This window comes from Quercus lobata, chromosome 10 (genome assembly GCF_001633185.2).
Source record: "Quercus lobata isolate SW786 chromosome 10, ValleyOak3.0 Primary Assembly, whole genome shotgun sequence".
NCBI classification, from domain to species: domain Eukaryota; kingdom Viridiplantae; phylum Streptophyta; class Magnoliopsida; order Fagales; family Fagaceae; genus Quercus; species Quercus lobata.
Genome location: NC_044913.1, coordinates 45,732,302 through 45,745,412, shown reverse-complemented (window position 1 = coordinate 45,745,412; position 13,111 = coordinate 45,732,302). Strand labels below are relative to the sequence as shown.

Here is a 13,111-nt window from a genome sequence, read left to right as displayed (position 1 = left end):
CATGTTTGAAACCACATCTATCTCGAACTTTCTCCATCCAATCTCTATTTGACTTTGTTTCCATTAAGAAAACAATTTTGGGCTTCTCTATCCTAATTACCTCTTTTAAGACATTAACTGTACGAGAGTTCCCAAGCCCTCTATAATTCCAACTTATTAGATTCATTGGACTTGGTGGGGTTGCATAGCAACCTCTGCTGCTTCTTCGTGTATAGCTACCTTAGCTTCATCTTCACTCAACTTGTTTGAATCCTTCTTAAGTTTCAATTTCTTCTCCAAATCCTCAGAGTGAGTTTCAGAGGTAAGTTTCCTTTTAATTCCCAAGACATCTTCCCATTCTAGAGTATTTATCTTATCATGTTTTTTAGAAAGTCTATTCCACGTAAGCTTTATGGTTCCCTCACCTTTCTGACCCAGATAATTTTTCTCCAGAGATAACCCACGATAAACATTGCTTTTATTTCTAGGCTTACGAGTTCTCTTTTCTTGTTTCATACTAGCATAATCTGCATTAAAAATCAACTCCTTCATAGCTCCACTTACTGAGGAATTAGATAAGTGCCAGGCTTGCACCTTATCCAAATTATTAGCCATCTGTTTTTCCCCTGAAGTTTCGGCCCCATCAGATTTATCCCCAGACCCTCCACCTGACTTCAAAGTATTTAAATTTGAAATAACACAATCCTTAAATAACTCCTCATCAATCCCCTTTAAAGTCTCCTCAAAATTAGGAACTGCTCTTTCAGTTTTTGAATCAACATTAACCGTCACTACATCCCTATTCAACTGTCCAACATTATTCCCAACCGCCAACTGATTTTCAATAACCAACTCCGATGAAGGCAGATTCTAGTCCTTCCTCACTTCATTTATTAGTAGCACCGGCTTTTGTAATGGACCAGACTGGACTTGTAATGGGTTGAACAAGTTATTAGATAACTGAATTTGACTTGATCTTCTGGAAGTATCAACTTCAAACCCTTTGACCTCCACAACCGATTTCCGTGATGAATTGAATTGAACAGCACGAATCCAATGCCCAAATTGTTGATCCTCCATCTTCAATGACCCTTTACTTGTCAACCATAGAGAACAATCCTTATCATCATGAGTGACCCTTCCACACTAATAGCAAATATTAGGGAGCCTTTCATACTTAAAAGAGACCCATCATTCAGACCTCCCATCATAAGTAAATTTCCTCCCACCATTTACGAAGTATCTTCCATTCTCAAAACCTCCCCTAACGTCTCTCCAATATCCAGAGCAATCTCAGGAGACAACAAATGGAATGGGAGGTTATGAATTTGGACCCAAAACAGAGACTTTGCAAACTCTAATTCCGTCATAGGAGTCTTCCCATCATACCTTTGAAAGACCACAAGATGCCTATCATAAGACCAAGGTTCCCCCACGAACACCTTCTCTAGATCCGATTCAACTTCAAAACTAAACAGGAGATAATTGTCTCCCGCATCTCGAATATTAAAACTTTGACTCGTATGCCAGAGAGGCCCAAACGTTTTAGCAACAGCATCAATATTAATGTTTCTTCTAGTAAGAAATTTTGCCGCCAGCACAAACTCTTGAACTAGTTTATTTTTTGAAAGCACAACATGCTTTCCCTCTTTTTGCGAGAGAGAAAGCTTATTCCATTTGAGTGTAAGATCTTCCATAACCTAATCTAAACTGTTTCCCAAACCGAAAAAGAAACCCCAAGCCTTGCCAGTAAACTTGTTACTGCAAGGGACAATCTTCTTCCCTTGAGAGAAGAAACCTGTACTACGGCAGTGAAAGGTTACAGAGCCGAGAACGAAACGGTATATAATTTTCAAAAAGCTAATATATAGCAATGTCAAGACTAAAAAAAGAAAAAGAAAAAATGACAAAAATTGAAACTACGTTGAACTTACGCACCTTTTTTGATTTTTACCTGAATTTGAAACTTGTTGGTTCATTCTTCTCAGGTCTCAACACCACTTCCAAACACACTCTCTCTCACAGACTCACAGTCCCACCTTAGCTTAAACCCTGGCCTGAACCCAAAACCCCCATTTCAAAAACATTCCACCTCTAATCTAATCAATTCTTCAAAGAAAGAATATGAGCAAAAGAGTGATAAAGATTCTTCTCTTTCACTCACTCCCTTCTTTCTCTTCCTCTCTTTCTCTCAACTCCAACCCCAAATCTTCATCCATTATCTCCCGCCAAAATCTCCTCTCCGTCATTTCGTTTCCAGATTCGTCTCCACCTATTCCCCTGACAATCTCGACGGCCTAATCGATCCGGAGGACCCCTTTTCACTTGATGATTCGCGGGTCAAGCCCGCTTCAGCCGAAGATTTTGCCTTTCTGCAGGACTCTTCCATGGATTCCAATGCTGTTAGTGGGTCTTCTGGTGGAAAACTCGACTCCGGTAAGTGTTCAAATGATGCTGCTTTGATAGTTAATGCAATTCAAGTAACGGTGATGTGTTTGGTGACAAAACCCACAAGTTTCTTAGGCAGTTTAGGGACAGATTGAATGAGACTTTAGTGGTTGAGGTGTTGAGTCTTGTGCAAAATCCTGAATTGGGTGTCAAGTTTTTTGTTTGGGCGGGGCGGCAAATTGGGTATAGTCACACTGGAGTTGTGTATGATGCATTGTTAGAGAGATTAGGGTGTGATAGTAATGAGAGAATACCGGAACAATTTTTAGGAGAGATTAAGGATGATGATAAGGAAGTGCTTGGGAAGTTGCTTAATTTTTTGATTCATAAGTGTTGCCGAAATGGGTTGTGGAATTTAGCATTGGAGGAGCTTGGGAGGCTTAAAGATTTTGGGTACAAGCCCACGAGATGGACTAATAATGCATTGGTTCAAGTGTTTCTTAAAGCTGATTGGTTGGACACGGCTTATTTGGTTCATAGGGAGATGTCGAGTTCAGGGTTTAGTATGGATGAGTTTACCTTAGGTTGTTTTGCACAATCTCTCTGCAAAGCGGGGAGGTGGAGAGAAGCTCTCTCGCTGTTTGAGAAGGAAGAAATTGTGCCCAACACAGTTCTTTATACAAAGATGATATCTGGGTTGTGTGAAGCTTCTCTTTTTGAGGAAGCTATGGATTTCTTGAACAGAATGCGGACTAGTTCTTGTATTCCCAATGTTGTGACATATAGGACTTTGCTTTGTGGGTGTTTGAGGAAAAGACAGCTTGGTAGGTGTAAGAGAATTCTTAGTATGATGATCACAGAAGGTTGTTATCCTAGTCCTAAGATTTTTAATTCTCTTGTTCATGCCTTTTGCAGATCAGGAGATTATTCTTATGCCTATAAGTTGCTTAAGAAAATGGTCAAATGCAATTGCCAGCCAGGTTATGTGGTTTACAATATCTTGATTGGTAGTATATGCGGGCCAAAATGGCCAAATGGCCATAAAATCGTAAGTATATAGTTAGTAGGCTCAGTTTACAAACATTATAACTCACTAGCATCTCGAGTCTTAAAGAGTCTTTGTGGCTCGGTTTGTATGCTTGGATTAGCTCTGATGTGGTATAGTTGCCACTTGGCATTCACATGGAAATCAAGTCTCTAAGACTCGATTTCCACGTGTGTGCCAACATGGATGATCCACGTGGAAGCCCCTGGAAATCGAGTCTTAGAGACTCAGTTTCCAATTGGGCTTTTTCAAAATCTAGGTCTTCGTCTCTATTCTCTCACTCTTACTCACACTCACACTCACACCCTCTCACTCTCACATAAACCATAGCACTCTCACTCTCTCAGCCTCACCTACATTTTCCCACACAAAAGTTTCATTTCTCACATAAAGTTTTTACTCACAAAACTCTCTCATTTTCTCTCTATCTCTCACACGGCCTCTCACATTCACACACGCTCACACACACACACACAACCCTGCCGGCGTCGACGAGCAGAGCCCAGCCCAGCCCAACGACGACGCTGACGAGACTGAGCCCAGCCATCGACTCCTCTCCTCCTCGATCTCTCTCTCCCTCACTAGAAGATCCTTTCTCCTTTTCTCCCTCTCTCTCATTACCACCCCCATACCCATTCATTTTTCCTCACCATACCCATACCCATACCCATTCCGATTTTGCTTGGTAAGTTATTTATTTGACTTTTTGTTTTGATTATTGTGAAATTTTGGGTTTGGATTTGGATACTTAACATTTAGGTTATTTATTTAATTTTCAATTTTGATTTTTGTGAAATTTGGGTTTGGATTTTGTGGTGTAATATGTAGACACTTTATTTAATTTTTATTTTATGATTTTTATGAAATTTGGGTTTGGATTTGGTGAAGTAATTTAATTTCTCTTCCTTTCTACAATAATTTGAAATTACATGTAATTTGCTTTGTATAGGAAGGTGGACCCTCCAATTCAGTGCAGATGACATTCAACTCTCTTTGGCTGAAGTCAAACTTGCTTGGATAGTGCATATTGTTGCTGCCATCCTTAAGACTTTCCAAATTTCTGGCTTCAGGTTAAATTTTTATTGCTGATTAGGATTATAGCTTTTAGGAGAGAATTGTATATCTCATTAGGCCCATTTGCTTGTCTATTAGGAGCTTAGGACTTACAAGCTTATATTAAATAGTTATCTCATATATTTAAATGTTATAGTACCATTACAAATTACTAAATTATATGCATATAAAAAAGCACTTAGTAGATTTGCTATTGAAGAAACAAATTACATAGTCTTTTTTCAGTTATGTAATGTCTTTAACTACTCATTCCCAACTATTTTATGCTACAAAGGGCTCTCTCACTGAATAGACCATTTATTATACTTCAACATGAGTTACTGAATTAATTTGAAAGGTTAGAATTGCTTCATTTATCTTATGTTGCATTTATTTTTAAATGAATTTCTATTTCATTTGCACTGCCTGATTACTGAACAAATAAATAGAGAGTAGAGTCAGTATTTGGCTGTCTTCACACTAACGTCGAGCCTCTTGCCACTATTATGCCAGAACCACTACTAGTAATTTTTTCTCTTCGCTTTTAAGTTTGACCATTAAATAAGTTCAGAATTTGATATTTGTTTGGGTAGTTTTGATTTAGGTCTTTAAGTTATGTTTTTATCTTAGCTTTTTAGTTTGTACATTAAATATGATCAAGTTTTTTGATATTTGTTTGGATTGGTTTCAGTTTAGGTCTTTAGGTTATATTTGGTTTTGATTAAGGTATTTTAGTAAAAGTGATTTTAGTTTAATTATTTGTGTTAATTTTTTCGTATTTAGCTATCTATGGTGGCTAGGTTAAAATAAAGAAGCAGATTTAAAGAACTTAAGTGAGTCTTAATCTCTTTCAGGCACTTCAAATATTGAAATAGAGCAGGGGATTATTGTAGACAAAGTTATAAGCAATACAAATAAAGTGGGAATGAAAAAGTAAATTAGGAATTTCCCTTAATCTATATAAGTAGGAATGTGAATCTCTGTGGAAGGAAGGCTTTTCAATTCTTTAATTTTTTAATTCTGTTGAAGAATGAAAGAACAGGATGATAAAGTCAAAGAATGGGTATAGGTCATATTCAGTGAAATTTCTTTTAGAATCATTTGGGCATTATTTATGATTTAGATTCGGGTATTTTGGTTGATTGGTTATGATTTAGGTTTTTCGATTAGGAATGGTTTTGTTTAATTAGTTTAAATAGATGGATTAGATTTAGTTTTGATTAAGGGATTTTGGTTAGAAGTTTTGTTTAGGTTAGCTGGCTTGGCATAAATTGGTTTTAGGTATCTAGAATTGATTTTGCATATTTGGGTTTCTTTGATTTTGAATTTTCCTTCTCATTCAGAGTAAGATGAAGATTTGCTCTGTCACTCAAAAGGCAAATATTTAATAATCAAAACCACACCAAAGTTTTATTTTAAAACTTGATTTTTTTTGGGTCTGCTATTTCTGAAGGTCCCTTTTTAAAATCCCTTTTGGCTTGAGTATTTTGGCCGGATTGGCTTTAATTCAGGTTTGATTTTAGATTTGGGTTTATATACTAAGGTATTTGGTTTAGAATTGGTTTGGTTTTGCATATTTGTGTTAGATTTGGTGTTGTTTTGAGTATTTGGGTAATCGAGGTTTGTTTTTCTAGAATAGGTGATTGTTAAGGAGGCTTACATGCAGATAATTCATTGCAAAATCTACAAATTTTGTTTTCAAAGTTATGTAATTGTTACTATTGTTTGTTTTAAAGCTTTCTCATGATTTTTTTGTTCTGTTAAGGGTAACTGGAAATCTCTCATATGTCATCTTGATCTCTTAAGGGGTTATATAGGATGCCAATAGAATAAATTAATTGCTTTATGGCAAATGCTACATATAGATCTTAAATATGTACAATTTCCCATGTCATCTTCAATTTGCTTATGTTATATGTAATTCCTTTACACGCGTTCTCAGTTGTAAAAAACTCTACTCTTAAAATTGAATTGAAAATATGAAACATTTTAGTAGTAAACTTAATTCTTAACCTCCGTAATACATATATAAATTCCATATAAACATTTCTAAGCCTTAACACACTAGAAATTTGGACATGGTAATAGTTTCCTAACCACAGTGGGAAGGTTGAGATGTATACTCTCTTCAGTCAGTTGCTTAGTTCCATGCTTTGCCTTCTCAACCCTCTTTTTTGTTTTAAAGAAAGATTAGATAGATGTTAGCAGATTACAAGATTCTTTCTTCAATATCTCCGCCTAATTTTGGTAGAATATTACTTTAGCCACTTTAGCCCTGTAAATGAAAATCCCTCAATCCCCCCAGGATTGTCAAGGGGTCCACCGTAGTATACATTTATATCAATATTCTTCAAATGTTGTGAACCTATTAGAGAGTCAAGTATAATATGTTAGCGACATATTTTATCTCTTTCATTTAACATCAATTACAAAACCTTCTCTATCTACTCAAAGTACAAAAATTACAACTTCTCACCCCACAATTGCATATACTCACCCCACATCACATACAAACACACTCAATCATTATCATTTTGTACTCAAACAAATAAAAAAACTAAAAACAAAACTCACCCCCATTACAAAATTTCAACTCAGCTCTAACTAATATAAATAAAAATATCAAACCAAACAACAAGAAAAATAGCCATGATAAAAGCCTAACAATACAAATATATATCTACAATATTTTTTACTTGTTATAAAATCCTAGCAAATATATACATTAACTTGCAAAAATAGTCATGATAAAAGCCTAACAATACAAATATATATCTACATATTTTTTACTTTGTATAAAATCCTAGCAAATATATACACTAACTTGCAAAAATAGTCATGATAAAAGCCTAACAATACAAATATATACCTAAATATATTTTTTACTTTTTATAAAATCCTAGCAAATATATACACTAGCAAATATAACTTGTTACAAACCCCACATTTGCTTATTCACATACAAACACACTCAATCATTATCATTTGTTTCCAAAATAAAAAAATAAAAAATCATTAATTATACTCAAACAAAAAAAAAAAAAACTAAACACACAACTCACCCCATTACAAACCTTCAAATCATTCTATCAAAAATATAAAAAACAATAACAAACCAAACAAAAAAATTAGTCATGATATACATACCCATAAAAAAACCTAACAATATATATATATATATATATATATATATTATATATGTAACTAACAACTAGAGAGATTGAGAAACCTTACCTGACATGAGGATGTGAAAATATGGAGGGTGAGTTTGATTTGAAGTTTGTAATGGGGTGAGTTTTGTATGAGAGTGAAAGAGAGAGGCAGATAGTGAGAGCTGCTGCTAAATGTGTAATGAAAATGACTAAGAGAGGAAGGCCACAACTAGCTGAATGTGTATGACACTAGAGAAACCTACAATGAGTGAGAGAGCATGTGCAAATTGCAAAGGTTTTGCTGACTCCCAAGAAACCCCAGACCAGACAAAACCAACTGCAACTGTGGGACCCAGACATGACCAGACATGATCAAAAGAAGAGAGTTACTGCATTTCAAAATCGAGTTTCTGAGACTCGGTTTCACTTTTAGCAAACTGAGTCTCTGAGACTCGAGATCAATGTGCAAATCCCACGGGGCATGTCCACGTGGAAATCGAGTCTCTTTCACTTTTAGCAAACCGAGTCTCTGAGACTCGAGATCAATGTGCAAATCCCACGAGGCATGTCCACGTGGAAATCGAGTCTTAGAGACTCGATTTCCACGTGGACAAGCCACCTGGGATTTGGCCACATCAGAATGCCTCAAATCCCACGGGGCATGTCCACGTGGAAATCGAGTCTCTCTAAGACTCGATTTCCACGTGGACATGCCCCGTGTGATTTGGCCAGATCAGAATAGAAAACCGAGCCTCAAAGACTCGATTTTGAGGCCCAAAATCGAGCCTTTGAGGCTTGAGATGCTAGCAAGTTATAATGTTTATAAACGGAGTCTACTAACTATATACTTACGATTTTAGGGCCAGTTGGCCATTTTGGCCGTATATGCAGCAATGAAGAATTACCAAGCTTAGATGTTTTAGAGTTGGCTGAGAAGGCTTATGGTGAGATGCTTGATGCAGGGGTCGTATTGAATAAGGTCAATGTCAGCAATTTTGCTCGATGTCTTTGTGGTGCTGGAAAATTTGAGAGGGCATATACTGTTATTTGTGAAATGATGAGTAAGGGATTCATTCCTGATACTAGTACCTATGCTCAAGTGATTGGCTTTTTGTGTAATGCCTCCAACGTAGAGAAGGCCTTTTTATTGTTTGAAGAAATGAAAAGGAACGGTATTGTTCCTGATGTTTATACATATACAATTTTAATTGATAGTTTCTGTAAAGCTGGTCTTATTAAACAGGCTCGCAACTGGTTTGATGAAATGGTAAGGGATGGTTGTGCCCCTAATGTGGTGACATATACTGCTCTTATACATGCCTACCTTAAAGCTAGGAAACTTTCCAATGCAAATGATCTGTTTGAGATTATGTGTTCTGAAGGTTGCATTCCTAATGTTATAACATATACGGCTTTGATTGACGGTCACTGTAAAGCTGGGGAGATTGAAAAAGCATGCCAAATATATGCGAGAAGAGGTAATGTGGAAATTTCTGATGTAGATATGTATTTTAGAATTGATGAAGGCAATTCCAAAGAGCCAAATGTGTTTACATATGGAGCATTGGTTGATGGTTTGTGCAAAGCTCACAAGGTCAAAGAGGCCCGTAACCTGTTGGATGCTATGTCAGTGGAAGGCTGTGAGCCAAACAATATCGTGTATGATGCTCTTATAGATGGATTCTGCAAGGCTAGGAAGCTAGATGATGCACAAGAGGTGTTTGCTAAGATGTCAGTCCTAATGTCTATACTTATAGCTCTTTGATTGACAGGTTGTTTAAGGATAAAAGACTGGATCTTGCTTTGAAAGTCTTGTCCAAAATGCTAGAAAATTCTTGTGCACCAAATGTTGTCATATACACAGAGATGATTGATGGCCTCTGTAAAGTTGGAAAGACAGATGAAGCCTATAAGCTTATGCTAATGATGGAAGAAAAGGGGTGTTATCCAAATGTTGTGACTTATACTGCAATGATAGATGGCTTTGGGAAAGTGGGTAAAGTCAAAAAATGTCTTGAGCTCTTGAGAGAAATGGGCTCAAAGGGTTGTGCTCCAAATTTTGTCACCTACAGGGTTCTTATAAATCACTGTTGTGCCACTAGCCTTCTAGATGAGGCTCATAAACTCTTGGATGAAATGAAACAGACATATTGGCCAAGGCATATATCAAGCTACTGTAAGGTCATTGAAGGTTTCAACCGAGAGTTTATTATCTCACTTGGGCTTTTAGATGAGATCAGTGAGAATGATTCTGTTCCTATCGTTCCGGTATACAGAATACTGATTGATAGTTTTATTAAGGCTGGGAGATTAGAATCAGCTCTGGAGTTGCATGAAGAGATTCCACCATTTTTCCCTTTAAAAGCTGCCAGCAAGAATATGTATACTTTTTTGATTGAAAACCTCTCCCGTGCAGGTAAAGTCGTTAAGGCTTTTGAGCTGTACACAGATATGGTAAGGATGGGTGGTGTTGCAGAGCTGAGCACATTTGTTCACCTTATTAAAGGGCTCATCAATATTAACAAGTGGGAAGAAGCACTTCAACTGTGAGATAGCATATGTCAGATGGTCAGTCTCTCTCTATCTACATTTTCTTTGCTCAAGCTTTGGTATACATTATGGAAACAAATCATGTTTTTGCCTATTGAAGTTTTCAGTTCTCAAAATTTTGTCAAATATATATATAGTGTCTATCCATTTGGTTGTGAATTGGTTTCTACTTAAAATTTGCAAGATATGAGAGAAAATTGCTCCAAATTAAAATAAATCTGAGTCTTTAGAATAATTATGGGTTCATGAATTTGCACCCTTTAGGAGAATATCTGTTTGCCATCTTTTGTGTTGTGGAATAATGATATCTAACTACATTGAATTGAATGATGAAAGCTGGTTTTCTTGCTGTACTGGAGACTAGCTGTCTGTTATTGCATCTTCTTAGTTATCCACTTATTTTGGTTTGACTATTTAGCCAAAAACAAAGAAAAAAAGAATATCTAGGTTTGAGCAAATCCCTGCCTAAATTCAATAATGAAAGTTTATATGTTGGTTTTTTAGGAGATTCTAGCCTTTTGCCCTTAATTTTTTAAAAATTTAGCAATATGCCCCTATTTCGAAACTATATAGGGATATGCCCCTATTTCGATACTCGATTACCTAAAAATCAAGTTTCAATGAAATACTCGATTCATAGAAAATCGAGTTATGCCGAATAAAACTAAAAAAAAAAAATAAAAATAAAAATATAAAAGAAGAAAAAAAAAAGCATGGAACTTGATTTTAGGGAAGTCGAGTTCCAAAACGCCGCTATAGGGCTCTAAAACGTCACTATAGGGCTTAAAAATGCCACTATAGGGCTCCAGAGCAGGGCGATCACACTTATAAGAAAAAATTTGCAGCAAAACGCCACTATAGGGCTTTAAAACGTCACTATAGGGTTTAAAAACGCCACTACAGGGCACCCTGAATATGGGCCAATCACACTTAAAAAAAATTTGCAGGAAAACGCCGCTATAGGGCTTTAAAACGTCACTATAGGGCTTAAAAACGCCACTATAGGGCTCCCTGAATATGGGGCGATCACACATATAAAATTTTTTTTGTATGGAACTCAATTTCCTAAAACTCGAGTTCCATGCAATTATTATTTATTTATTTATTTATTTTAAGTTTCATCAGGCATAACTCGATTTTCTACAAATCGAGTATTTAATTGAACTCGATTTTAGGATAATCGAGTATCGAAATAGGGTCACGCTCCTATATAGTTTGCAAATAGGGACATATTGCCAATTTTTTTTAAAATTAAGGGTAAAATGCCAGAATCTCCTGGTTTTTTAATATCCTGCATGTTTTGGGTTTGTAAATGGAAAAACTGGGTTTAGCATGTTAAGCTTAGTAGGTTAGAGTGACACTTAGGGTCCGTTTGGATTGAGCTTATTTTTGCTGAAACTGAAAACTGAAACTGAAAACACTGTATCAAAATAATTTTTAAATGTGTGAATAGTGCCGTGGGACCCATTTTTAATGAAAAAGTTGCTGAAAGTGGAATTTGTGGGTCCATGAACAGTGCACGGATGCACTATTCACTGTGGAATAGTCAACTTTTGCGGCTATTGTTCATGAACAGTGCATGAATAGTAGCCGCACTCTCAACTTAAACGTGTGCAAAAAAAAAAAAAAAAAAGGAAAACGCGAGGCTGAAAATGCAACGCGTTAAACGCCGAATCCAAACGGCTTCTTAATAGAATTTTTGGCATAAATGCAAATGTAAGGAGACCACTGTTTTCTTCTTTATTTATCCCTTTTTTTTTCCCCCCAACTAATTGTAGTCTAAGAAGAATGAAAAACTTCTTGGGAAGTATTAATTAGGAGACTTTTGGATATTTATAATATTGTAGTAGGATAAGCTACTTCAGGAACGCTAAAACCACTTTGGTTGAGGGGGCATCCAGCTATATACATTACATGCATTAATATTGTGGCACTGGTGGAAGGTCTCACTTGAATTTTACCATTGCCCACATATTAATGATTCTCTTTCAAGTAAAATTATGTTTTAGTAGGTGGCACTGAAATTGACACATCGAAAACTATTTTGTTGTTTTAAGTGATAAATTGTGCTTGCTTTGTGAAAAGACAAAAGAAGCTGTTACTTCGGAAACAGTGTTGCTGAAAATGTTAGTTGTCCCTTGTATTGTGGTGAAACTTGTTTAAGAATAAATAGGTGTCTAGTTACTTGTCTAATATTTTCTTCTTCTTTTTTTCATTATTTATTTCTCCTTTCTTTGAGCAGGATATCCATTGGCTTCAACAAGAAGATACATCTTCCAGAAATTAGGCTTTTGAGCATATCTATATTTTTTTCTCAAGGTTGATGTGATAGCATAATGGTGCATGTTAAAGTTTTTGCTCAGATAATGACTACATTGGTGGAAACTCTTGATGCACACATGAAATTCCTAGGAGGTAATAGGCTGATAGCTATTGTATAATTTGCATTGCAATGAAATGAGTATAAAAAAATATGGACATCTTTGATTGATTGTTTGAAGCAACTAGAAGCTGAAATAAAGCTTGAGGGAAATATTTTGCCTTTCAATTATTCATTCTCATAATGTTGGTGAGCTCTCTTTAACTTCTTAACAAAAACCAATTGAAAAAAATTCTAAATAAAAAAAAAGGTCCTATTTGTCCTTATTTGTGTTTATTTTGTGCACCATTGCTTATAGCTGATGCGGCTTATTAGGTATGATGTGAGTCAGTGTTGCTAAAACTGATTTACTTCTTTAGTCTCATAAGGTTGGTGAGCTCTCTTTTAACTTCTTAACAAAAACCAATCTAAACAAGATTCTTAACAAAGAAAAAATGTCTTCTTTATCCTTATTTACATTTACATTGTGCATCGTTGCTTACAGCTGATGCGGCTTATTGGGTATGATGTGAGTCAGTGCTACTAAAACTGATTTACTTCTACAATACCCTCTATTGAATTTGT

General features: G+C 35.9%; 1 pseudogene across 1 annotated transcript; it reads left to right on the top strand.

Annotated features, from left to right (window-relative positions):
• Nucleotides 1–1,969: 1,969 nt before the first annotated feature.
• LOC115962913 lies at nucleotides 1,970–12,706 on the top strand (annotated as a pseudogene). The gene is made up of 3 exons (XR_004085637.1): nucleotides 1,970–3,387; nucleotides 8,509–10,185; nucleotides 12,410–12,706. The product of XR_004085637.1 is annotated as a pentatricopeptide repeat-containing protein At1g06710, mitochondrial-like (transcript).
• The last annotated feature ends 405 nt before the right edge of the window (nucleotides 12,707–13,111 follow it).